The sequence below is a fragment of the Macrobrachium nipponense genome, chromosome 34 (assembly GCF_015104395.2).
Source record: "Macrobrachium nipponense isolate FS-2020 chromosome 34, ASM1510439v2, whole genome shotgun sequence".
Classification (NCBI taxonomy): Eukaryota; Metazoa; Arthropoda; class Malacostraca; order Decapoda; family Palaemonidae; genus Macrobrachium; species Macrobrachium nipponense.
Genome location: NC_061095.1, coordinates 58,676,083 through 58,700,258, shown reverse-complemented (window position 1 = coordinate 58,700,258; position 24,176 = coordinate 58,676,083).

Here is a 24,176-nt window from a genome sequence, read left to right as displayed (position 1 = left end):
TTCTATTATCAGAGTGGCCGGGTGCAGGAAACGAAACAGTTGATAGTATTCCGGAAAGAGAAAATACTCGTTTTACAACTCAAACCCATTTGGGAACATTGTAATCTCTTGTTCGATTCGAAAGCCTCACACGATGCTCATTGTCCTTTGCCGAGTTCTTGCCATTTAGGTCTGACAAAACTCTGCGAAACCGCTGATAGCTTTGACTTTGTAGTGTTATTATTATTATTATTATTATTATTATTATTATTATTATATTATTATTATATTATTATTATTATTAAACAAACATCGACCTCCCAATAAAGATTTAAAAAAACCTTTCAACTGTGTCTATGAAATATTTCCTCCTGAATTTGCCTGCAAAAGATTCAAGAGATCGAGAAGGAACGAGATGCTGGTCAGGGATTCTTCAAGATGACGACATCTCAGCTCCACATAAAATTGAAAGTTAGCTGCATCAGTTTGCAAATATCGACGATGCTCAAGATATCAAGAGGATTGTGAATGTTTGTACAATGTGAATTGAGTTTCTGATGCCTTCATCTTTACGTGGAGTTATCAGGATTTTGTATGAAAGGAGATGAATCAATAGATGAACAAATTATCATGATAAATAAATAAACGAATGAACAACAGATAAATGATTAACTAAGTTATTAATCAGATAAATAACTGAAGCAAACAAACAAAGTAAGCAGAGTTGAGTGAACCGAGTAATGCAAGCAAACAATCAAAGTAAACAAACAAAGCAAGCAAGCAAGCAAAGCGCGCAAGCAGGCAAGCAAAGCAAACAAAGCAAGCTAGCGAAAAAGCCAAGCAAGCAAGCAAGGACGCAAAGCATGCAAAGCAGACAAGCAAGCATATAAGGCCAACAAAACAAGCAAGCAAGCAAAGCAAGAAAGCGAGACAAAACAATTAAGGAAGCAATCTAGCAATCACAGGAAACAACGAAGCAAAGTAGCAAAACAAGCAAGCAATTATATCAAGCAAGCAAGCAAGGAAGCACACAAATCTGTCGAGCAAGAAAACCTATCAAGAAAGAAAGCAAGTCCTCTCTCCCAAGCAAAACCAGTCAAGATGAAATATGAATAACAAAGGTACAGCTTCGAAATGCCTTTCCGAAATGAAGTTTCTGCCGAAGAGATTCATGAGGGTCACTCCTTCCATGAATCTGCAAATTGCACCGATTCCCTTCATGAGCCTCCTGCAGCTGAGTCCTGTTTATGTCACTTTAGGGACAGAAAAACAAGAAACAAAAAAAGTGGATGTTCGAGTTTGCAACGTTATTAATCACACGCGTGAAATGACGGTGAAGTTTTGAATTATTTCCCAAAAATTACATGTAATTAGAGCATTCATTAGCAAAAATTCAGATATTTCACTTGTTTTCGAAACTCATAAGCGAAGGTCCAATGTATTGCTGCCCCAATACAAATCGCCTTGTATTTTCATAATTAACTTATATCTTATTTATCCGGGCATTTATTCCTTTTTCGGTAAGTGATCTCTTTCTGTATTTCTTATTACCTTCTGCTACTTCTTCCCAATGAACATTATAATACTCTTTCGAAGTTTAGATTTCAAGTCGGTGTCCTCTTTGGTTGGCTTCTTGTTCCATGTGAATAGCGGTTCATTTTCTAAATAATAATGATAATAATTAGACGTGATTCAGATATTTTATTAATCGCTCTCTAAACTCATATGTGGGAAGAGATTATTATTAATATCATCCAGGAATGAATCCTTTTCAAATGGGACAATAACCCCACCAGAGGGGCCATTAAATTGAAATTAAAGAAGCTTCCCAAGAATATTATGGTGTTCAATTGGTCAGGCCATGTATATGTGTGTATGCGTGTGCGTTTTCTGGACCTTCCATAATTATAAGTCGTGTTTGATGGCAAATTACGTTGTAGAAACGAAATCCAATAACTTCTTGCTTATGGAGGAGAAGGGACCTGTTTGTTTATTCCTTTTACATTCCATAAATTTTAATAAATGCTTAGGAATAAATTTATGTAAATGACGTTACCTGCGTTTGCTTTAGGAGAAAAGATTTGAAAAATCTTTGATGAAGGAGATGCTATGGAATCGAGACTGCACTTTGAACAGCCTCCCTCCCTGAGGTCGTGCAGCTGGAATTGAAGAAGTATTGATATACATATACAATATATGTATATAATTGCTGGGGAAGGATTTAAAACATTTTGCAGTAAATTCAACAATAACGAGCAAAGCACCAAATGAATATAACTTTTAAAAAGAGGAAAATAAAAATAAAGTCAAATGGAGAATAACGTTAAAAATTCAAGACGAGAGAGAGAGAGAGAGAGAGAGAGAGAGAGAGAGAGAGAGAGAGAGAGGACCGGATACTTATGAAAGAAAAAAGTAGAGAAACGATGTCCTTATGAAAAGTTCTCCATCTAAGTGGGGGAAGTTAAGGAGGAAAGTGGATGATTCACGAGATCCTGATGCCCCATTCCCAAGTCCTGCGAGGAATAAAGGAAGCCCAGAATAGGGAAGGCTGCATGTAGTCCCTCCTGAAGAGGTCCATAGGACTTTTTATGAGGGCTGAGGAAAAGGGAAACTCAAGTCTTTATGAGATGTTGCACGGAAGTTTCCAAAAATGGGGATTTCGGTTCTTGGGCTTCGACGGGAAATTGCTCAGCAGAGTCGAGGTCGATTTAAATCTCTTTCAGTGGCTATTATTATTATTTTTATTATTATTATTATTATTATTATTATTATTATTATTATTATATTATTATTATTATATAATTTAATATTATTATTGTTTTTATTATTACTATTAGTTTGCAATTATCAATATTATCATATCATCATCAATTATTTTAATATTTTATTTATTATTATTATCATCATTGCTTCTGCACCATTTTAGTGACTCATTATATTATGAAATTTATATTGATTATTATTTTACTCTTATTTTATTATTACAAAATCTCTTTCTTCTTAGATAATTTAATTTATCTATCCACGAGGAATAAATATGCGTGTGAGGGCGGTTCTGGTTTCTGGGAGTAATAGAGAATTCTAAGAAGTGAGAGTGTCATGGCGATGTTCATTCACATAAAATTTAACTGTTCCAAGACTTCAGGAAAACTTGTGTTCTTGCCTCAAATAAGCGTCTATCGACACAGGCAACACCGAGCAAGTTCCAGCGAGAGAGAGAGAGAGCAGAGATTGAGAGAGCGAGAGAGAGAGGAGAGAGAGAGACGAGAGAGTGAGAGAGAGATTTTTAATTCTTGAGTTGATTGTGACAACCAGACTGCCGAGATAAGGAGGTTCCTTTTCTTTCAAATATGATTGATGCTGAAGAGAGACAGAGAGAGAGAAGGAGAGAAAAGAGAGAAAGAGAGAAGGAGTAAAAAGAGACAGACAGAGAATAAATATTGAGATGAGAGAGAGAGAGAGAGAGAGATGAGAGAGAGAGAGAGAGATGATTTTAGTCCGAAGTCTCGATTCCTTAAATGACGGAACAAGGAAGAAGAAGAATAAACGGGAACAAAAGAGCGTCGCTTTCCGCCAACTCCCTCATCAGTCCTCTTTTATTACCCTTTTAGGATACACTTTTATCTCCTCCTTTATTGCAAAAGGAACCTCCTTTTTCTCGGAAGATGAAGAGGCAGGAAAATGTCTTGAGGGAAATTACTTTCATTTTGCTGTCTCCAGCTGCTAAGACATTCTACCGAATGATATTTGGTTGAGTTCCGTTCTAATTCCAGCATTTATGCCTATAAAAATTTAATTCTTATATAATAAATTCCTTTCAGTATTCATAGAGTATAATTAGCAAAAGAAGATACGTTAGAATTAGGTTTACTAAATAATATTGACTAGGGTAAGTTAACTGTCAAAGTGACTATTGAATAATATTCACAGTAATGTGTTCAGGCTTTCGTGTGAGACAGAAAATTTTGATTTAATTTCAGTATGATTCAAATCCCGACTTCTTTTCGGGAACGTGCTAATGGTGCCTCGCTCGTTTAACTTTTAACTCTCTCTCTCTCTCTCTCTCTCTCTCTCTACTCTCCTCTCTCCTCTCTCTCTCGAATTATTTATTTTTCTGTTAACTGTTTCACTGTGACCTTATGCTCAAGATTCGTGCTTAGTGTATTTTTGTGTGCTTGTGAATCATTACAATGATAATATATTCAACAATATAAGTTCGTCCTTGTTGCTCAAATGATAATAACAATTCTCGCTCTTTTTATCGGCAATATATTTATATACCATTGTAATCATGTCCTCACATTCGATATCGTATTGAATTAGAGTCAATTCAAATACTGAAACTTTCAGTCAACCGTATATTTCCCTCCAACACAAACGACCAAACGCCAATAGTGTGAAATGTTAAATCATTCATAAAAATGTTATTCATTCACATAAAAGGCGAATGGTTCAGAATTTAATGACAACTGACTTTCACAAATCATTTCGACCAAATGTAGTAATATTTTGCCATATTCGGGGAACATAAACAATATATATATATATATATATATATATATATATATATATATATATATATATATATATATATATATACATATCTAAAGTGAATTAGTTTTCACCGCAATCCTAATTTAGTAACAGCGGGACTTTGCTCATTGAGATTTGAATATATGATAAATGCCATTTGTACATCATTTCTAAATATATAATCATAATCAATGCATACATTTAAAAACAAAGGATCAGTGAATCAAGGCTTAAATACATTATCAAGTATCTTGATCAGTTTCTGATGTATATGTGTATTAAATGTTTTTTGTTTTGTCTGCCATTGTTAGGGATGTTTTTTCATGTCAATTAACAAACCCATTTCTCTTGTTCCTATATTCCGTAATTTTGTTTTAACTGAAATCATTTTGAATGGATAATAGGAATGGCTTTAGAAACATTCTACGACGATACAAAGGCTTCATGGTTCAAGAGGTATTACAATTAAATAATGGATTTATATACATACATACATTATACATACATATACATACACACACACACATATATATGATATATATATATATATATATATATATAGATATATATATATATATACATGATATATATATATATATATATATATATATATATATATATATATATATATATATCATATATACATATATATGTGTGTGTGTGTATGTATGTATGTATGTATAAATCCATTATTTAATTGTATATATATATATATATATATATTATTATTATATATTGCTACTTTCAAAATGCATGTTTTCCCCTCTTTGAAATGTCTTGTAGATTGTGTAACATTTTTTCAGATTCCTAGATAGCTTAGAATAGGATGTTTTAAAATGTGTGTTCAGATTTCGCATTAACGTCTTGTAAAAGATATATATCTAACGTAAAGAGAGAGATCCTTGTCTTTTCAAAGCTGCAAATGTTTAACTTTTATATCAGCACTTTAAAATTAGAGTCTGCGAGATCCGTTTGCGTCCCTGCTCTGTCAGCGCGTTTGATAATGAGCTCGACTCTTTTTACGTGGTCATCAAAAACATGTCATCTTAATTATCGTTTACCCTCCGTTTCAATCGGGTACGTATCTGTTGAGCAATCTTGTCTTGTACGTGTATGTATTTGCCGAGTACCACGTGCATGTTACTCATTTCTATGTAAGATTGCGTCAGATTTCAGAACTTTCGAGAAGCTTTCGTACCCAGAACGTATTTGTCATCTGCCTAGCCCAATTTCCGCAAGGAAGAGTATTCATTCGATCTTAGACCTCGAGGCAGTTAGATCTCCCTCCCTCTCTCTCGCTCTCTCTCTCTCTCTCACTCGACATCGAGATTAAATTAACGTAACGTAAATTTGGTCACTCATATTGTGAGAATTGTATATTTGATATTTCTTAGAATTTATTTAGTTTATTTATTTAATTTCTTTGTGGAATCTGAACAAACATTTCGTAACGGCGCCTGTTTTTTTTTTTTTTGTGAAAGTGTAATTTACAAGAGAAGAAAAGAATTGGTATACCAAAAAGGTAAAGTGTGTTATATTTTTATTAGTTGCAACTAATAATTGTTAGGAACAGTGATAACTAATATGGATAGGGAGTGTGTTTAACTAATAATTGATAGGAAACTGTTGTCTGTTACGAAGGTTTGGTAAAAACTGTTGGTTACAGTGTTATGAAAAGATTTACACTTTTACACATTGCTGATATTTTTGTGTGTGTCTGTTCCATTATTTGTGCACTTATTCATTTCTTATTGAAGTGTGTCTTTTTGTTTTATATTTTCATTTGCATTCACATTTAATTGACTTAGTTATTTTCATTGCTTTATCATTGCACTTTAATTAATTTAACACTTGTGAATTAATTTCAAATTTTCAGTTATTTGCCTAACACTTTTTTGAATTTTGATTGAATTAATTTTCTTGAATTTTATGATAAATTAATTTTGATTTAATTTTACATAATTTGATTCAAGAATTAATTAAACTTTACTTTGTTTTCAAGTAACAGTAATTTTCCCTGATATTGTGAATTTCACTTATAAAATTTTGAATTTAATAATAAATTTTTGTATTTAAAATTTTTATAAGTGTTTTCTTTATCTTACACCATTATAAATATATATAATTATGACTATATTCATGTTAGGTAGAAACATAGATGGTAATTGATTTGCTTTCCTTCAATTTTCTTGAATGTACTTAGAACCAGGGAAGTACTTAGACTTCTGAAATCAGGGAAATACTTAGAGTTTGAAAGTTGTTGAAGGAGTGATGCCCTTTGATTAATTTAATTACTTACAAGATTACCTCACACCTATTGATGACTTTAGTTCTGATTTTCTGCAATACTGTAAGTGTTAAGGGATCACTGTTGCCTTTAGTGTAGTTCAGTCGTTTAAAACGTGTTATGAGGTTCAGGTGTTTGGCTTTTGGTGAGGTAATATTGATGCATGGTAACCAGATACTTGGCACTTCGTAACATTGTTTAATGGTGCCCAGAGACCAGGAAAGCAGATTTCATTATCACAATAGAATATACTGGTGGTATTAGGGATATATTTTGTTAGGAGAGTGACCATATAATTTTGTTTTGCATTTATTGTATTGAATTGTAAATTGATAACTTAGAGGAAAATGGCTCAGTTCAATGTTCAGGAATTTTTAGCAGCTCCTTCGTCCAAGTTTTGTTCTGAAACCACTCTGTCTAGAGCACAGTGGAGCGCTTTAAGCAGAGGCATGTTGGTGGTTATGTGTCTACTAGTTATGGTAAAGGCACAAATAAGATGTATTGCTATGGAATCATTGATAACTCTGGTAGAATAACTGATGAAGATGAGTTAGAATTGGTTCAAGAGTTGTTGAATGTAGCACGTGCTGATCTCATAAATAAGAAGCAGAAAAGAAAGAGAAAAGTGATGCAGAGTTAGAGCTTAGACGCATTGAAGCAGAAGAGAATTTGATTAAGCTAAAAATGCTTGCTGGAAAGAGAGAGAATGCAAGCTGAAAGAGAAAGAATAGACAGGGAAAAACAAGAAAGAAGAGAAAGAGAAGAAGAAAAAGCGCAGAAGAGGAAAGAGAAAGAATAAAAGAGGAAAGAGAAATCGCAAGACATGAAAGGGAAATGGAATTAATAAGAGCTAGATCCACATTACCTGTAACACCGTCTAACCCTAACCAAGGTAATCAAGACCATGTATTTGATGTAGTGAGAGTACAGAAGTTAATCCTAAGTTTACTGAAGAAGCTCCAGATGAGTTTTTTGATCACTTTGAGAAAGTCGGGCTTCAGTATGGGATGGCCAGAGGATAAATGGTCAGTTTTGCTACAAAGTGTCTTGATTGGTAAGGGAGAAGTGCTTATCTAGCCTCCTTAACAGCTGATCAGTGTAAAGACTACAAGGTACTTAAACACAGTGTGCTACAAGTTTACCAGATGACCCCAGAGTACTACAATGAGAGATTCAGAAATTTAAGAAAATGATGAGAAGAACCTTCTTAGATTATGCTTACAAAGTGAGAAGGTGTTTCAAACGTTGGGTAGAAGCTGCTAAAGTTAAAACTTTTGATGAGTTAGAAGAGTTACTTGTTCTTGAACAGTATCTTAAGGGAATTCCTGAACATATAAGAGCCTATTTAAGAGAGAGAGAATGAAGAAACTTGACAAAGCCGCTACACTTAGTGAAGATTACAATATAATCAGTAGCAAACGTAATTACAATGTCAAGTACCAGAGTCAACAACGACCCAGGTTTTTAAGTCTTTTCCAAATAACAGGAACAAATTTAACGGGAAACCTTCAAGTGATACTACTAAGATACACAAGGTAATACAGCTCAGCAAATTAATGTGAAATCCTCATCCCAGTCTTTCAAGACAGTTACAGAAACCTAATGTTGTCTGTTTCAAGTGTGGAAGAGTAGGACACTACAGTCAAGAGTGTTACCGGAATCAACAGCAGTCAAAACCAGTTAGTCAAGTTGTGAAACAAACTACGAAGAGCAGTGTGGGAAAGAATCAGACTCCAGAGAAGAAATGAAACTAAACAAGCTGAATGTTTAGCAACCAGTGGAAATGTTACCTCAAGCAGTGAGTGGTTAAGCAGTGTGGAGGCTTTTAAGCCATATATCTATGAGGGTATGCTGTCAACTCAAGGAGGAAGTATGCAGGTACCAGTCAAGATATTACGTGATACAGGGAGTAACCATAGTGTGGTAGTACGTGGTTCTCACCCTCAGTTGGAGAAGAGTCTCACAGAGATCAGTTATTTTGAAGGGTATAAGAGGAGAGGAAGTAATTCCTATATGCCGCTTACACCTGTCATGTGAATTGGTGACAGGGAATGTTGATTTTGCTGTAAAGGACTCACTGGCTGTGGAAGGTATACATGTTCTGTTGGGGAATGAAGTTGGTGGTGTGCCATTTATTCCTTGTCCCTGTAGTGACAGACAAACCATTGAGGATTAGTCCTACAGAAGAGTTGGAGAGAATAACCCCCACCTGTTTTTCCTAGTTGTGTAACTACCAGAAGTATGAAGAGGACTACGACTGTAAGTGAAGAAACTGAGTATTTACACACCCAAGAAGGATCAAGCGAAGGATCTTTGTGCTTAGAAGAATTATTCTTCCAGGGAAGTGAAGTTTCCCATAGTGCTGACCAAGAAGAGATTTCCCAAGAAGATGAAGAAGACGACGACGAAGAAGAAGAACCTGATGTTCCTGAGAGACTCCGAGTAGTCAAAGTGTTGCTGAAGACAGTAGTGAAACTACAGTAGCTGAGTTAGCAGATATTGAGAATTCAACCCTTGAAGTTGGTCAAGTGACAAGAGAGAAGCTGATGGACGTGCAGAAGAAGGATGCATCGTTAACTGGATTTGTTCTTCAGAGTTGTTGATCGAGAAGAGTGCAACAAATCCTACCTGTTTATATCTGAAGGAAGGTTTGCTGATGAGGAAGTATAGACCTACAGATATACCAGGAGATGCTGAATGGGGCGAATATCATCAAATTTTGATTCCATATCCATGAGAAAAGCAAGTGATTGCAGTAGCTCATGAGTCTGGACATATGGGAATCAGGAAGACTGTGGAGAAGATCATGAAATATTTTTTCTGGCCTGGACTTCACAGAGATGTTAGCAGGTTCTGTCGTGAGTGTCATACCTGCCAGATAGCTGGAAAACCGAATGAAACCATCAAGAAAGCCCCCCACTACAACCTATAGAAGTTAGAGGAGAACCCTTTAGCAAAGTGATTATTGATATGGTTGGACCATTGCCGCCAAGACAAAGAAAGGAAATGAGTATTTGTTAACATTAATGTGTCCTGTGACAAGGTATCCAGATGCAATCCCTGTTAGAAACATATCTGCCAAGATAGTGCTGAAAAAACTTGTGGAGTTTTTCTCAAAGTTTGGAATACCAGAAATTGTACAAAGTGACAGAGGACAAACTTTACTTCAAAGTTGTTCCAGGATGATGATGAATTGTTAGGGGTGAAACAACAGTTATCAACCGCTTATCATCCAGAAACTCAAGGTGCCTTGGAAAGGTTCCACCAGACATTGAAAAGTATGCTGACAAAGTATTGTTCTGAGTCAGGAAGAGAATGGGATGTTTGGTTTACCATTAATGTTGTTTGAAGTTAGGAGTGCTTACCAAGAAAGTATGGGATGTTCACCTAATGAGAGGATGAAGAGAAGTTAGAGGACCGTTGAAGATTCTTGCAGAAAATTGGGAAGAAAATCAAGAGGAAAGCCAGCAGAGTATGTGAAGAACTTAAGGAAGAGGTTGAAAGAGATTAGAAAATTACTCTTTAGAAAACTTGAAAATGAGTCAAGAGAAAATGAAAAGGAGATTTGATGCTAAGACTAAGCTAAGAAGTTTTAGTGTTGGTCAACAGTGTTAGTGTTCTTACCTGTCAAGAGATTTCCCCTCACTAATAAATTTCAAGGTCCTTACAAGATAATTCAGAAGTTAAGTGATAACTTATGTGATTGAAACACAGAAAGAAGAAGAAGACAAAGGAAGATACATGTGAACCTCTTGAAACCTTATTTCTCAGAAACTAAAACTGAAACTGTGTCAGTAACCCAGACAACTTTATCTACAGAAGATGATGATGGCTACGAATTGGGAGCTGCAAGCAAGATGAATAATTCTTCAATTTTGGAAAATTTGGAGGATAAACTGAAACATCTGAGTGTTGAACAAGGTGAAGACTTAAGTGACGTAATTAGAAGTTTTCCAGAAATTTTTTCAGATGTGCTAGACGTACTGATCTGACCAAGCATGAAATCAGATTCAAGAAGATGGAAAACCTTTCAAGCAAAGAGCCTATCGCTTATCACCGTATCATCGAGATGTTTTTGAAGAAAGAAGTTGAGTATTTGCTGCAACATGGATTAGCAGAACCCAGTTCAGTCACTTTAGTTCTCCATGTGTGTTAGTGAAGAAACCAGATGGTTCATTTAGGATGTGTACTGTTATAGGAAGCTGAATTCTATCAGTGTGGCTGATAATTATCCTTTGCCTCTTATAGATCAGTTACTTGATAATATTGGGCAAGCCAAGTTTGTTTCCAAGATAGAACTTGTGAAAGGATATTATCAAATTCCCTTAGATGAGAATGTGAAGCTGCTGTCAGCTTTTATTACTCCTTTTGGACTATATCAGTATACTGTTCTGCCGTTTGGTCTGATGAATGCACCCGCAACATTTCAACGAGTGATGGATCAACTGTTAGGATCATAGAAGGAGTAGGTGTATACCTAGATGACATCGTGATTTACTCTACAACGTGGGAAGAACATCTGAAGATTCTGAAGAAAGTTTTCAAGAAACTACAAGAAGCAGGATTAACAATCAACTTAGAGAAGAGTGAGTTTGGAAAGGCAACTGTACAGTATCTTGGGTTTGAAGTTGGGAAAGGCCTTCTTGCTCCAGTAAATGCTAATGTAGAAGGTATCCGTAAGGCTACCCCACCTACTACCAGAAACAGCTACAGAGATTTTTGGGGATGGCTGGTTTCTATCGTCGTTTTTGCCCAAATTTCTCAGCCGTAGTAGCTCCCTTGACAGACTTGACTAGTCCCAAAGCTAAGTTTATTTGGACTCCAGAGTGTCAAGAATCCCTTTGAGAAGGTAAAAGCCATTTTAACTTCAAGACCAGTACTTCAAGCTCCAGACTTCGACAAGAAATTTGTGATACAAGTTGATGCGTCAGACTGTGGTGTTGGAGCTGTTCTACTTCAAGAAGATGAAAATAATATCTACCATCCTGTATGCTTCATGTCTACAAAATTGAAAAAACATCAGAAAGTCTATTCAACAATCGAGAAGGAAACTTTAGCCTTAATCACCGCATTGAAAAAAATGTTTGAAGTGTATGTGAATAGACCTAGGAATGAAGAATTGTAGTGTTTTTTCTGATCACAAATCCACTGTCATTTATCCAGAAAATGAAAAACCATAATCAAAGACTGACCAGGTGGTCTTTTGTGCCTGCAACAGTATACTTAAGATGTGGCAGTACATTAGTGGCAAAAACAATGTAGTTGCTGATTATTTGTATCTCGTTGCGAATCGTTGGATTCAACACCGTGATAAAAAATCTTCTGGGGAGGGGAGTTATATATATATTGCTACTTTCAAAATGCATGTTTTCCCCTCTTTGAAATGTCTTGTAGATTGTGTAACATTTTTTCAGATTCCTAGATAGCTTAGAATAGGATGTTTTAAAATGTGTGTTCAGATTTCGCATTAACGTCTTGTAAAGAAATATATATCTAACGTAAAGAGAGAGATCCTTGTCTTTTCAAAGCTGCAAATGTTTAACTTTTATATCAGCACTTTAAAATTAGAGTCTGCGAGATCCGTTTGCGTCCCTGCTCTGTCAGCGCGTTTGATAATGAGCTCGACTCTTTTACGTGGTCATCAAAAACATGTCAATCTTAATTATCGTTTACCCTCCGTTTCAATCGGGTACGTATCTGTTGAGCAATCATTGTCTTGTACGTGTATGTATTTGGCCGAGTACCACGTGCATGTTACTCATTTCTTTATGTAAGATTGCGTCAAGATTTCAGAACTTTCGAGAAGCTTTCGTACCCAGAACGTATTTGTCATCTGCCTAGCCCAATTTCCGCAAGGAAGAAGTATTCATTCGATCTTAAGACCTCGAGGCAGTTAGATCTCCCTCCCTCTCTCTCGCTCTCTCTCTCTCATCACTTCGACATCGAGATTAAATTGAACGTAACGTAAATTTGGTCACTCATATTGTGAGAATTGTATATTTGATATTTCTTAGAATTTATTTAGTTGATTTAATTTCTTTTGTGGAATCTGAACAAACATTTCGTAACGGCGCCTTGTTTTTTTTTTTTTTTGTGAAAGTGTAATTTACAAGAGAAGAAAAAGAAGTTGGTATCCACCAGGTAAAGTGTGTTATATTTTTATTAGTTGCAACTAATAATTGTTAGGAACAGTGAATAACTAATAATGGATAGGGAGTGTTTTTTAACTAATAATTGATAGGAACTGTTTGTCTGTTACAGAAGGTTTGGTAAAAACTGTTGGTTACAGTGTTATGAAAAAGATTTACACTTTTACACATTGCTGATATTTTTTGTGTTTGTGTCTGTTCCATTATTTGTGCACTTGTTCATTTTCTTTTATTGAAGTGTGTCTTTTTGTTTTATATTTTCATTTGCATTCACAATTTAATTGACTTAGTTATTTTCATTGCTTTATCATTGCACATTTAATTAAATTTAACACTTGTGAATTAATTTCAAATTTCAGTTATTGCCTAACACTTTTGAATTTTTAATTTTGATTGAATTAATTTTCTTGAATTTTATGATAAATTAATTTTGATTTAATTTTACATAATTTGATTCAAGAATTAATTAAACTTTACGTTTGTTTTCAAGTAACAGTAATTTTCCCTGATATTGTGAATTTCACTTATAAATTTTGAATTTAATAATAAATTTTGTATTTAAAATTTTTATAAGTGTTTTCTTTATCTTACACCATTATAAATATATATAATTATGACTATATTCATGTTAGGTAGAAACATAGAGTGGTAATTGATTTGCTTTCCTTCAATTTTCTTGAAGTGACTTAGAACCAGGGAAGTACTTAGACTCTGAAATCAGGGAAATACTTAGAGTTTGAAAGTTGTTGAAGGAGTGATGCCCTTTGATTAATTTAATTACTTACAAGATTACCTCACACCTATTTTGATGAACTTAGTCTGATTTTCTGCAATACTGGTAAGTGTTAAGGGATCACTGTTGCCTTTAGTGTATTCAGTCGTTTAAACGTGTTATGAGGGTTCAGTGTTTGGCTTTTGGTGAGGTAATAATTGATGCAAGGTAACCAGATACTTGGCACTTCGTAACAACTATATATATATATATATATACTATATATATATATATATATATATATATATATATATATATATATATATATATATATATATATATTTGACTCAACATTAAATTCGCTGATCTAACAAAGAGCCTCTCCACCAAAGCATTAATACAGAGAACAATGGCTCTTTTAGATACTAAATACTCAAACCCATCTGAACAAAAATAACAAAGTTCATGGGATGATATTCAAGAGGTGTTCTCGTTACATTCTGTTTTGCACTGACTCCCCTGGCTGCGTTAGTTCAATAAAAGACACGATGTAACTCCATCAAACATTTTTTTGCTACTTTATATTTGGCAGAGGATTCCATTCGAATATATGTTTGTTTGTGTATATATTATATATTTATGTATCTGTGTAGACATATGTACAGTTGGACACAGGTTTCCCTGGTACACCGTCTTGCGAGACTTCGAAAAACTACATGGTAACAGTGTTTACTGAGGGAGATGGGGGGGGAGAACCTCTTCTCTGCTAACAAAAGTTCCACCAATAAGTTCTGGAGTTCGTTTGGTGGGGCGGAGTTTATTAGGTATGGTTGGAGAAAGACACACACACACACGGAGTAAAAAAAATCTGAGCAGTTTATATCGTTGTAATGAAGATTGTTGTCTCACTTGTAATATAAGTTTGTTTATTAAGGTTCCATTTACCTTTCGGCCAGATGTTATCTTACAACTGTGTCATTATTATATATCGGTCATATTCATTACACAATACTTAAAATTGATCAACATTTTAAAGTTATATTGGTATTGCCGAAAATCACGAACATCATAACAGGATAGTTTTAACCTTATCGCGTAAGCCAAGTTTACAGCATTGGTTGCAGTACGTTTTCTCTCTCTCTCTCTCTCTCTCTCTCTCTCTTATACTAGCTAACTTATATATATCTCTCTCTCAGCTATACTAGCTAACTTAGTGATAAGAAAAACCCCTGCGCTCAGTATGCAGTTCTGATATGTCATTAGTGTATTCAGGAGAGGATCAGTGACCCAATAATATCGAAGATTGCCCCCCCTGACAATACCCGTAAGCATAACCAAAGCAAAGAAATTTCTCATCTCTGATACTGTAATGTCCTAAACTCTTGTTCCCTTGAGTGTTCGCTTGATATATTACCCCATTTTATAACATGAAATTAACGATTGGATCTCTATACAGTCAGTTCCATTATAGAATTATAAAAAATAGAATAAAAAAAAAGTTTATTCCTGATATACTATCATCAAAATCGAAGGTGTGCGGCAAAAAATTATCGCCACCAATCCTTTGCCACACACGATAGCTGGTTTGACGTTTCTGACAACCTCCTAGGCCACCCTTACCTCCCCTCCCCTGCGCAGTTCATACGAATGGAAGACGATCAGTGCAAACGGCCAGCAGACCCTCTAATAAGGCAAAGTAGTACAGAACCAATATCGATACAATAAGCTATGAAGGCTCACAAAATTAAAAACTTAAGAACGTCACATGACGTAAACATGTGTGGGACGACTTCTGCAACACGTCTTATGACGTGGTTGACCTTTTAAGGGTTAACTGTTGTTTTTTTTTCTAAAATTATGTATGCACCGATATATTATAGACTATATATTTCGTTGACTTCAGGTGATAGGTGAAGTCATTTGGGCTTTCCTTATAGTGGCTGACATAAAGAGAGTATCATCTACTGAATTGACAGTTACCTTTTAAAATGTCCCACAGAGCATATGACCCCTATACTCAGAAACGTCAACGACGGCCAAAAAATATGCCACATTTTACTCTTGCTCATATAACTTAGGGTTTTTACACTAAAGATACATTGAAAATATCAGTAGGATATAAAGCATTACATTTCAAATAATGGAAACTATTTTAATAGACTTCAAGAAGCTAATAAGCGAAAATAAGTGGCGAAGTATCATATCTGTATCGGCCACACCACAGAGAACAAAGTATACAGGTAAGGCAAATTTGCCAATACTGCTACCGACCTCACTGTATGATAACAGTGCTCAGCGAGTCATTCAGTTCTATAATTCAATGCTGTTAACAAGAAACGGTGATTAGGAAGACATCAAAAACATGTGGGGCCTGAGTAAGTAGGAAAGTTTACTGCAATACTCAAAATATTGTATGGAGGCATTACGCCATTTTTTACAGATACTTCGAATATTATATCAAGAATATCATGGTTATAAGAAAACGTTGTTATGAATTATGTTTATTAAAACATATAATCAATAAATTAGTGAGAACAAAATGAGAACATTTTATGTCCTATTCCAAAAAATATAAACTTTAAATTATACAACCTAATACTGACCACCCACCCTCTCTCTCAGTCACTTCCCTCAATCTGTCGGGCATCGATGAACAAGGTTGAAAATTTGCTGTGGTCTCCGTCTACAAATTTTCCACTGAGAGTTGATGTGAGCCACGAGTTGCTGTGTTGTTCTCTCATGTTCCATTTTCCATGTGTTCACCATCTGGGCCCACACGTGTTCCATCAAACATTCATATCTGCTCCTTTGCTCGGCCATTCAAGAAGAAGCAGGTTATCCTGTCTGGCAAACCACTCTTGAACAACGTGAGCAGTGAACAGGATGGGCCCTGGTGGGAAGGGAAATTCCTTTCTCGTAACGAAGGCAAGAAGGAGGTTTGCAGCAGCTCAACATACTTAGCTGCTGTAAATCGTCCCTTGATACGGAACACATACCCATACCATGCAGACACACACAGCCCCATACGTTGCAGGTGACATGGCCCAGATCGAACCACCTCAACGATGTTACGGGTCTGATCTATATCTGAAAGAGAGAGAAAAATGGTGGTGTATAATATAAACTCATATATATATATGTACCTTTGGAGAATTTAAATTCTCAGTGATGAACAACACTGAAAGAATTCTATTGTGTAATTATTTATTTAATATATTTGGATATTGGAGGAAAAAGAGCAAAATGATGCCACTGTCCCTTACCTAATATTTATCTCAGAAATAGCACTCTTATTTTTGTTAACTCCCTTTGTATATTTTGACAGTCCACTTCCGTGGAACAAAATCTGAAGATTAATAATTAATATAAAGAAGAATGCAATTGATAATTGATGCAAGTAATGATTTTGCTTATCATACAGAGTTCTATTTGTTCGCCAACAATGCAGCTTCCCATGCGATGTGGACGAGAAGCACTTCTCGTTAGTAAAGATAGATGACCCTGCCCCAAAAGTCCACACCCTTATCAGCATGACATTGGGCAAAATCAAGCCTTCCTGCCTTATGTTGTTCCGTCAAGAGCTCCTTCGTCCCTGGAGTTCTGTGATGAATCCCAGCAGCATGGAGTCTGCGTCGTACTGTCATCGATGACACTTCTAATCCAAGGTCCTCATGAATGGCCTCGGCGTTGGTTAAGGGTTGCTCTCGAGCCACCCTGATAATGGCGTCAATCCTCAGCTGGGGTGGTTTTCCGTGGACCCCCTGGCCTAGCTAAGAGAACATATTATCTTAAGTTGTTAACTTATAATTTATATAACATCGCAATCAATTCTAGATTCTTCGAATTTTGTACTCTATGGATTGATCATAATTTAGTAAACATGGCTGTATATTTTTGGTTTCAAAAGCCTTATCAATAGAACGAGATTACATATATCCATAATATTCTCAATTTGGTTGGTTGGTTATTAAAACTGTAAATCATTCCTGAGCCATCACTGAAATGACATTTAATAAATAAACTTTGGCTATCAAAAGACACACAATGACTGTGACGGGGTGGGCACAAATAAAATGCTCTTATAGGCTTAATTTTACCGAGACAACTCAATCGACTATCTAACTTTGTTCATGGTTGAGGTTGACAAGGGCCAACCACCCACCGGCGTGGAATTATGGAGGTGCACCTGAATTATTACTGTGGTGTTGGAATGGCTTTGGATAGCTGTAGTCTAACCAAAATTATAATAGCGAGACGAAATACATTTAAGAAAGAAACTTTCATATCAAATAAGCAAGATTAAATAACCATGAACAATGTAACATATCCACCAATTATTCAGCATAAACACCTTACGCAAGTCGTTCAAGTTCCCACTCTCCTCCCACCTTCTTATCCACAACTGTACCGTGGTGGGGGACACACCAACATCACGTGCAATGGGTCGTATCGGGAAGCTATTGTCGCGTAAAGTGACAATTCGTCCTCGCAACGCCAGATTTGTGTCCCTTCGATTCATGGTGAGTGGTTATGAAGTCTGACCTATTTAAAAATCCTGCTGACGACCTCACCTCCGTTGGGATTCAGACTCTGTTTCGAGTCGAGTAAAACAATACCATGATTCATTTATCATTATATCGTTCCTTGATTGTAGGATTAGGCAATAGGGATCATAATCACCATGGTATGAAATAAAGATACTACTGTTAAATATAATAAGCTCACATAATTATTGTTCCTGTTAATAATTACATTGAGAACTGAATACTCGTTGAGCACTGCTTCGTAAAATGAGCTCGGCAAAAGTGTTCGCGAATTCCCTAACCTATTTCTCTGTATACCGTAATTTATGAGAGTATCATGAATCACAAATTATAAAGAATAGACACTTGTCCTGTACGAAGAGGCAAAAGGCTCGATTAGCCAGAAATGGATATGAACACGACAGTATAAAGAAAAAAAAATTCGCCTACCCTCTCCCTCCACCCCCACTTCCACCCCCTTCCTCTTCCTTCCCTCACCTCTCCTCCCCATCCATTCTCTCTCTCTCTCTCTCTCTCTCTCTCTCTCTCTCTCTCTCTCTCTCTCTGAATGTTACTTCAGTTTAAGTATATTTTGTACGATTTTCTTTTATCTATCCATCTATCTAATCTAATAATAATAATTTACAATATTGTTTATATCTAACGATTCACTCGGTTGTTACCTACCAGCAAGGCTGGCATTACGGTACGGTATGTCCTGGTTGATATTTAGCCTATGTGTACGGTACGGAATTACGCAACGACAATTTTACCAAAGTACGATACGGTATAGTTGAGGTACGGAAAAAATGTGCAAATTCCGTACCGTACTACCTTACCTTAGGCATGGATATATTACTTTTGCTCTACGTTGAAAACAAGGGAACAATATTAATTAATTATTAATAATAATAACCAGTAATATAGGATTTTTTTAGTTTTTTACTATTATTCTTAGCATCAGCAGCAGTAGTAGTAGCTATTACTATATTTATCTTAAGGTCAAATTTTTTTTTCTTTCTTTAGTGCCTATTGACTTGGGTAAGGAGTAAATGATTATAATGATTAGAGTGAGAGATATCTGCATGTATGGTGGAGTAGTAGAACGATAGATACTGTGATTGATGGTAAAGCTACTGTTATACTTGAGTTTGGTTACCTCCTTCGCAATCTTCATTTGGACTCAGGGCATCAGCCAGATGCTTGTATTACGAAGGTGAAGAAGAGATGGCCGCCTAGGAACATAACTGTCGGCATGGTAGCAGATACCCGTTTGTTACGCAACTTTTCAACTTTTTTTTTTTTTAGCAAAGAGAGAGCCGCCAATTGCCTACTGATCGGTTTGAATAGGTAACTGGTTACAGTTGCTCTTTGTGTTACAAATAAAATTGAGCATTTTTTACCGGACATTCATCAGAGTTAAAACCTTGATTATACCGAAAAATTATAGCAAAATCTCGTACTGATACTAGTCTTCATTACAGTGTTATTGACCAAAAACATGACTGCACTGTCTGTGAAATGTTTTTGATTATACGTTTTGAAGTTAACTGTAATTGCGGTTGTTTTTTATTTATACTTAATGGTAATTGTAATTGTAACTGAAAAGTTCAAATAATAAAGTACTTTATTTGAAATTGTTATCCTAGAGTAGCCCTCTTACTTTTCGAGAACTCATCTTAACCAAATGCAATAAAGAGATGTTTTGAGTCGCTACCCAATTTATCTATTATATTATTAAGGGAGAATCTTACCAGCTACTAATTTTAAAAATTGTGTTATACCATTTATTTCCTTTTTTTTTGTGCAAAAAGTTTTGTGAAATTTTTTCCAATATTTAAGTTTTGTATTTCAGTATTATTGAAGTTGTAATTGTAATTCGATAACAGGTCAGGTAATTATGATTCTAATTGTAATAGACATAAAGCAAACGTAATCACCCCTAACCAGCTTATATTACATAAGATATGCGACAGTGGCTACTTCATACGAAATGGATGAGCATAAAAATAATGGAAACAAAAGTAAAAAAAAATTTTATGTATACATGGGAGAAAACTAATTAGAAATTCGGTGATTTTTCCACTGCACTTCGGCTTCTCTCGGGGTACCTGTGAATTGTTCAATCTTTAATAAATCGACTTTATCTTTCTCGGGATCTATGTGGTTCTGCACCCTTATTTGACCAGGCAACCAATTCAAATCCTCTCGACCTTGAAACCATTCCTGGACTATTCTGGCCGTATGGATGGGGCAGCTGTCATGAATGAAAATGACAGGACTACTATGAGATTCAGGGCTTCTGTAACACGGTTTTCTGGCAATAACTTTTTATCTATGCATTTCATAGATATAACGCTTATTCAGAATACACATTATATCTACACATAAATTTTGACTGTATTCTGCGTTACGTAGGTTGAATAAATTTGGTACTTATAATGTAAAAGTGGACTTTTTTTTAAGACGACTAACTTACTCAGAGATAAGGTTTCGAGCGCACTCGTTACGTAACTTATGACAGCATTTCTTCCCTCTTTCTCGATGGATGATTGGCTATACGTAACGAAGGCTATACCTCTGGCAACAATGACAAAAATTTAAATACAAGCAAAGCAGTACACCTTTATGAACTCTGAATCCTCTCCACTGATAATTGTCATAATGTTAATCCAACAAAATATGTTAATAAATTCAAAAACACTCCGATTATTTGTCTAACTCCCAAAATAAGTGTCCTAAGAAATTATAATCTACTTTATAGGTCACAATCAGATTGACAAGATGTAGGGAATAGTTGGTAATTTTCAAAGACATAGTAGACAAGCTTGATTTGATAACTGTTGTATCCAATGTCAAGCAATTTTTATTTATCGCTATCTACCTATTTAAAAAAAAAAAAAATAAAGTAGATAGTACCGTATTTTGGCTTTAAACCTTCACCAATAATTATCGTCAGAATGATGACTTCATGAGGCTCCACCCACTTTGGCCTCGTCATAATTCAGGATAACAATGAAGGCTATCGTGGCCATTGTTGTATTAGAAAATTTAACTTCTGGCTATAAAAACTCATTTTCGAGTAGTTGTAAGAAATGCTAAATGATCCTCAGGGATCCCAGCAGTTGGCCTAAACGTTTAATTCATGTATATTGCTGCTATTACTAATTTTGCGGCACTACTGCTACAGTAGTATTACTACGCGAGCACAGATACCCCACCCACATCTATGTATCGTTCCGCCATTCATAAAGTCTTTATATCCAACATGGTCGTACAGACTAAAGAAGAAGAAAAAAAAATTATATCGGATGATCCGTTGGTCTGCTTGAGATTTTAGCACTATAAGCTTGTATTTGTTTACTTTGGATAAAAATCTTATTTTAACAAAAATAGTTATATAAAGACTGTTTACATACAATCTCTCTCTTTCTCTCTCTCTCTCTCTCTCTCTTGGTAGTATAGTGAATAGTTAATGGAAATGTTCAAAATCCTGAAGGACATTACAAGTATTATAATCACGTTACGATAAATACAAATCAGACCATAAACATTGGATTTAAACTAGAAACTGAATAATTACCTATTCAGGCTATAGTAAGTATGGCCACGGGCTTTCTCTTGACTGTATAAAGTTGCAAGTCGTAAGACAAATGCAGTTTTGAACCAACGGTGGGGACAATTCCAACTCCTGTTAGCCATTCTTGACTACTATGGGTTTCAGAGCCGATGAAATAGGTGAATGGGTTTCTGTCTGTGGATGGCGGGCGGGGACATTTCGTAAAACGATGTTTACTTTGCTTACGAAATGAATGTTTTTTCGACTCTTGGCTCGCAATCATTGGCCATGGCGTCGGCTAGATCATTTTTTTACGCTATAAAATTAGAACTATCGGGTTTAGGTTATTGATAATGCTGACAAAATTTGTGTGTAGTTGTAAAATATACACATATGTCAACTTTCAGCTACATCCGATGTTTTGATAAGGAGCAAAATCCAAAAAACCATGTTACAGAGGCCCTGAATTTCATAGTAGGTGGAAAGGGATAATTCCGCTGGTGAAGTGAAGGGAGGAAGAAATCCTGAAGAATTTTAACGTATTTTTCACTGGTGAAACCCTTCAGTCTTGGTGATATCACATATACCATGTAAGGAAATCCAGGCCCACATGTTTACGGTTACAAGCCACTCCTGGCCACTTCGTAAATGTTTCCTCGGTGGTATCTGAAGGAAAACAATCTAAATTTTTTACAATTTACGCGTTGCTTTCCGTAAAAGGGAAAATAATGATATATCTTTTGGGGAAATGTAATGCTAAGTAACAACTCGTGCATTAGGATAATGTTTATTCATCTATGAGGATTAATACTTATTACAAGTTTGCCTCTTCCAACCTCTTATACACTAAAACAGCTCGAAAGCTGATTAGTGGAATTCACGTTAAGAGAGGGACAGCACCACCTTTAGCAAACAGTGTTACAAACAGATAATTAACAATGACAGTAATGACCTGAGATGTTGCAATGCCAGTAACAGCCAATCAATCAATCAGTCCCAGTAATCGTGTAATTTAATATATCACTTTGTTCGGTGATAACGATATCACTGCTACAGCACCCCTATTACACGCTAACAAGTTTGTCACCCAATCATGGCTAGACTGAGGTGTTGTATAAATTTTTTTTTTGATAGTTATCTGTCCTTCTGCTAGTATTCGTTATAGTCTCAAATGAACAGCAACATATTGTTTCTCCGGGACGGACGATCGTCGCTCTACGAGAAAGTGGGCTTTCAATGCGTGCTGATGCCACAGCGTCTGACGTCTCCCCTACAACAGTAAATAAATGGAAAAGGAGGCAAGCTTAGACTGGGAAATTGACCGACTTTCGATAGCATTTATTTATTTCATTTATTTATTAATTTTTTAAACTATAAACCTTATAAACCCGTGAAATTATGAAACCTAAATTAACAGTTGTTGAAATTTGGTCTGTGAACTCTCTTATAGTGATTCTTTCTCTTTACTTCCCAGAATACCAAGTAGCGTTCCCATAATTAAACAGGCTATAATTAATCTTGATTATCTAGGTATCTGCATGTTAATTACCTATTTCAGTTCGAAGACCTCCACCACGAATGACCACCCGTTAGGATAACGATGACATTCGACAAGCATCATAAGAAGATCCTTTTACCAATACTATTGCTATTCGTGAACGTCTGGTATTAAATGTTTCGGCCATGACGGTGCGAAGACGTCTGCATGAGGCAGGAATACCTCATAGAATTACTGCCAAGAAGGAATATCTCGCCGAACGGCATCGTGCTGATAGGCTTGCCTTTGTTCAACAGTTTGTGGGGGAGGTTATGGAATTTTGGTCTCGAGTCGTATGCAGTGACGAAAGGTCTTTTACTAGCAGAAGTCACGGCAGAATACATAACTGAAGACCGAGTAATATAAGGTGAGTTTCTATAATCATTAATAACAGTCAGCCTATAATAATTATAAGCAAGGGTAATATTATAATAAAAAAATAATAATTTTGTCAATAACCATGTATTTTCCGCTAATTGAATTATATTGCTAAGAGAAGTGTGAAAATAAAAATTCTTCATTGAAAACCCCCCATTAGTTCTATTATGGCCAGCTTTCAGCATTAAGCAATGCATATTAATGTTATGAATAATCACGTAGACAAACTTATAATATAGAGTACAGCCTGTTCACTGAATTAAAGAATATCATATCATAACGGACTGTTTGCAAATCAAAGTTAATGCTATTATAAGTATTAATCCTTGCAGATGAATAAACATTCTTAACTTATTGCAAGGGTTGTTACTTAGCATTTTATTTCCCCAAACTATATAGAATTATTTTCTCTATTACGGAAAGCAAAGCGTAAATTGTTAAAAATGAGATTTTTTCCCTTCAGATACTACAGAAGAAATTTACGAGGTGACCAGGAATGGGCATGTCGCAGTAAACGTG